The sequence below is a fragment of the Humulus lupulus genome, chromosome 2 (assembly GCF_963169125.1).
Source record: "Humulus lupulus chromosome 2, drHumLupu1.1, whole genome shotgun sequence".
Classification (NCBI taxonomy): Eukaryota; Viridiplantae; Streptophyta; class Magnoliopsida; order Rosales; family Cannabaceae; genus Humulus; species Humulus lupulus.
This window is the reverse complement of record NC_084794.1, coordinates 207,506,613-207,511,837: the sequence shown is the minus strand read 5'-3', so window position 1 is coordinate 207,511,837 and position 5,225 is coordinate 207,506,613. Positions and strand designations below refer to the sequence as shown.

Sequence of the window (5,225 nt, the reverse complement as noted above, 5' to 3'; positions counted from 1 at the left end):
TTTTTCAAAACATTATACTTCCTTTAAGCTCTCTTTAATTCAAAAATATAGATTTTCCTTCACTTCAATAGTATAACTTCAAAGCATTAGTTGTGAATCAATTTAATGAAACTACAAAAAAAATCAAATAATGTTATTTCTAAAGCAAAATATAGTATTTTTGTTCTAAGCATTGGATGTGAACAATTTAATGACATATCTTAATCAAATAATACTATATTTTTGCACAATTAAGAACCAAGTAAAATATGTTATAAGAATCTAAAATACATGATATTATAGATGAAAGAAACATTTAGAAGAAGAAAAATCATAAACTTTATTGCTCATTTTGGGAGGTCAACATAAAATAAATACTATATAGTTATATCCTGGTTCATCCTCCACCTTAATAATTTTAAGTGGATTAGAAACCCATAACAAAAAAAAAATACAACATAAATAGGAAAATTTGGAGGATGAACTTCCAAATTATTCCTCAAAAAATACATAAAAACTAATCTAAGAAAAGAAAAAGATGGAGAGAATAGAGAGATGGAAGAAGTGGTGTAAGAGAATGTGTGCTTGAAATGGTGAAATGAGACTCCTATTTATAGATAAATTCTTTGGTAAAGGATAACACTCCTATTGATCTAAAAAAAAAAAGCACATGGATTCATGCTCAAAATTGTCATCTTTTCCTATAGTTACAAATCCAATGGTGGAGAAAGAAGCACATGGATTGATGACATGGCATTGTCAAGAATTGGATTGGGCCTTTCATTTTGGGCTTGATTTCTTCATTTCTTTATACCAACATTTTATCAACATTTCATTTGCCCCAACAAATACACCTACATAAAGAAATTAAACACACATAAAGTAGTAACAACATAATTAAACAAAATAAATACAAAAAATAAATAAAAATACATAAAACCAAAATAAAACTAATAAATTCAAAATTACTTAAAATATTGATAAATTAATTAAAAACTCAAGAACTAAGCAACAATTGGCTTATAAAATGTGGTAAAATAACTCTATTTTGTAGAGTTATCAAGGGGCGCTACACCAAGTGTTGCATGACCTAGTGTTTAGGATTACTACTGACTTTTGCAAGCTTTTATATTTTGATGTAAATGCTTAGACATTTTTTTGGGAAAAAAAGGCAAGTGTGTATATGTTGGACATATAGGCAAAGACTTCTTTGTTTGGAACCAAAGGACAACTAGGCATATGTTAGAATTGTTGCATTTTTTTATGTGTTATGAACAAATGACAATTACCATGTATTTATAATTTTACTGATTCCAGAAATGAAATATGTTGATTTCATTCACTACTTTTGTTGTCCCCATTTCCTCCCTTCATTCGCGGCTTCGCACATTGAGTCCATGGGTCATTCTGAATGGACTTAAGGCCCAGATCGGGCCCAATAGACGAGGAAGGAGTGAGTCCCGACGGCCCAAATATCAATAAAGCCCAAACGTTATCGATAAGGATATTATGTCCTCCAAGTCTGAAAATGGACCGGGACAATAGTAGATGAACATGGATCCTGGTAAACGAACCAGGGTCTTGGTAAATGAAGAGGGATGTTAGTAAACGAACCCGAACCAGGCAACCAGGTTGGGCGTGATAAGTTGTCCCTGATACTGACATCGCCTCGAGAAACATGGAGTTTTGTCCCCATAACTAACCTGCAGAAGAGGTTACATATGGAATGTACGCTGTTATTTCATAACCATACTACCACTATTCTGGCGGATCCTGTCCCCCGGATCTCCTTAGAAGCCCACACAAACCAGACTGAAGCTACGTACTGTTGTTAGTCTTATAATGTGGTTACACTCAGGGCGGCCCAATGGGCCCTGATTAGTGCATTTTATTTATTAAGATCCTTTGTATTAAGCCTCCATCAGTGAGTAAATCGTGTTTATACCCTTATTGGATCCGGATTAGTCCGGCCCAAACCCAGAGCACTCAACTGCCTATAAATATGAACAGTTGTGCACTGTGGAAATAGCCGGATTTTTCTCTTGTAAGCATACACTATGCTCAAACTCAGAGAGAACTCCATTACTAAAGCTCATTAAGCTCTAATATAACAGACTCGTGGACTAAGGCTCTTTAATGCCCCAAACACGTAAAATTCCTTGTGTGATTATTTCTAATCCTTTCTTTTTAAGCTCTCTTATCTTTTATAATTCTAGTTTTCGAAAAACTCGGTAAACAACTTTATACACACAAATTAATTGAAAGTTAATTTGTTTCATTCAAAATAATTGCTACTTTTCATTCATAGCTGAATTTGATACATAATCCAACAATTACAACCTAAACACCATTTCAAAACTTTAGCCACAACAACACAACGAAAAATACAACACAAATCAGAAGAGTATTTTGCAAGCTTTGTTTGAATTTGTTCTCAGAAACTGTAATTTTTGGGCTGCATTCACCATAACTCTCCATATCTGATTGATTTCTTTCCATAGACTTTGACTCTTTATGCATCATTGATTGTTTTCTGTCCATTAAATATGGGGATTCATCAACTTCGGATAAGGAAGAAACTTCACTCTCTAGTTCTTGAATCTTCCTAAGCAGCTTGGGTATCACAACTGTCGAACGTTGGCACATTTCTCGGTCCAACTAGCGCCAATAATTACAACATCTCTGCTTCTTCATAGACCGACCACCATTAAACATCACAAAGAACTAGTGCAAAAAAATGAGAAAATACACTCACGGGATGCTTGCAGCAGGTTAGAAACCTTCTTCCTGGGTTTGTATTCGTCCAAGATGTCTTCACCACTCCTAGTTTTCATGGCCAACAACGAACTTTCACTTGTCGCAATGCTTCCATCTTCGTCAAACTAGGGCTTTGACAACCAAAGCTTCGACAGTTGAGATGAGGATAGTTATTTTCTTTTTGTTCTAATTTAATTTATTTTCTTTTTCATTTATGTGGTTTTTTATTTCTTTTTATAATTTAATCATCTGCATGGGCACCTTTGGGTGAGCTGGACAAGTTTCAACAGGCAACGTAGGAGAGTTTGTGGAGATAACAAGGGAAATCGATGTAAACAGTAAATATGATAACGGAACATGGGTTTGCGATATTTAACCAGCGAAAATAAGGAAGTAAGGGTTAAGTGCATAAGAAGGTAAAGATATGGGATTTTACCGATAACTACTCAATAAAATATAGCATTTTAAAAGAAGAAATCATGGTAAATGCAATAAAATTTAAAAATTAATATAACAATAATACAATAAACCTCTATTGTTTATTACTATAAGGATACTAACTTAACATAATTATAACTAATTTCTTAATTGTTTATTTTCTTTATTCAATCTCAATGTTCACAAAAAAAAATACAAATCATAATTCTAGATCCATAATAACATTTCATAACAAGTTTTAATCTAGCCATATCTTCTAAATATAAAAATAAAACTTTTAAACATCATTAAAAGTTAACTAACTTTCCAATGTTGTCTTTTAAATGATGGTAGACTTGATCTAGTCAAAACCATCATAGACTAGATCATTAATTTTATTTGAATATCACACTATTAATATCATTAGAATATAACATAATAATTTATTTGATTTGAATGTACGTTCAAGAAGGTCTTTTACCTCAAAATCCCTATATGAGCCATAAACACCTGGAACTTCTTGGTGCATATCAGTCCGGACTTCAAGCTTTTCCTTCATCGATTCTAACAGAGCATCGACAATATTAGGGATCAAAAGGATCGAAGTCTCTCATACCAATGCATAAGGTTGTGCACACAGATTGGAACAGAGGCAGAAATATAAGGAAAACTGTAACCGTCGAGGAATTTCGGAGCCTGGTATCTCTCCCTTGAAAACTCAACCATATTCAACAAAAAAACTATTGCAGAGAATTTTACCAAGGCTAAGATGTTAAATTGTAAAACAATATTATGAGCATTAAAACCATAACTCAGATTCAAATCAACATTACATGCTCATACAACAATTCAGGAACACATTTTATTTAGAACATTGAATTGAATATATGGAGATGAAACATACCTGACATTGAGTCTCCAATGTTCATCCTTGAATATCTCACAATCTACACAAAACAATATTAGAAAAACAATACAAGAGAGAACTTATGGAAAGCAACCCTTACCAAAACCACATACGTCTATGTTTACCCAACAACACATATGTTCTATATATATGTCTCGTATGCCTTCTTACCCTAAGGGGTATATTGGGCCTATTGGGCTTATATTATTAGATATGGTGGACTATGGTTTAATGGGCTAACCTATAGTCTTTAGGGTGCTACCATGTGCCTCAATTGCGATTAAATTAATATTAACCATCACATTATGGTCTTAACTATTCGTAGGCACTCTAGAAAATGATTGTGATAATGGAATTATGTTTGTAATTATATTAGTCCATATAAAATTCTAACATTCTCCCACTTGGACAATATAATCAAACCACCATAATATTGTCCATCACTAAAAGACAGTCTAATAAATCATATATAATATCATATCAATAGGATACATATATTATCTATGATTCGGTCTTGAAGACATTCAAAAACAATAACAATCATTAACTATCAAACCAAACATGCATGAGGTACAATTGATTGAGACTATGCGCATTCATCTTCTTTTGTACCTGTCACTTCGTTGAACAATAGTATATACATATATAAACATATATACGTAATAGCAACAAGAAGAAGTGGCTTCAATTATCATTATGCATGTTCAGAATAAAACACAAGCTATAAGCAATCCATACAAAATACTAGCATGTTCAATACATAAATAACAAAACTCCCACTGAGCTCAACAAGCTAGGCTCCTGACAATCTCATTCGGGCAACGTGTTCTGAAAACACACATATAGGTAAACCTTTCGTTAGTGGGTCTGCCAACATGCTAGTGGTAGGCGTGTACTCAATAGAAATGAGGGACTCAGCGACTTTCTCTTTAACAAAATAGTACTTTATAACAATATGCTTTGAGCGAGAAGTACTCCTAGTGTTCTTAGAGAAAGCTACTGCTGCGGAGTTGTCACAATACAATTTCAGCGGCCTCAAAATAGAGTCTACAACACTCAATGCTGAAATGAAATTCCGCAGCCATATTGCTTGACACGTAGCCTCATAACACGCCATATACTCTGCCTCCATCGTAGAAGAAGTTGTGAGTGTCTGCTTGACACT

The 5,225-nt window shown here is 33.5% G+C and overlaps 1 long non-coding RNA gene across 1 annotated transcript; it reads right to left on the bottom strand.

Annotated features, from left to right (window-relative positions):
• Positions 1-530: 530 nt before the first annotated feature.
• LOC133818920 (uncharacterized) lies at positions 531-4,051 on the bottom strand. Its single transcript, XR_009886163.1, has 2 exons — positions 3,635-4,051; positions 531-833 (listed from the first exon to the last, which is right to left on the bottom strand). It is a non-coding gene; the product is annotated as an uncharacterized LOC133818920 (long non-coding RNA).
• Between the last annotated feature and the right edge of the window lie 1,174 nt (positions 4,052-5,225).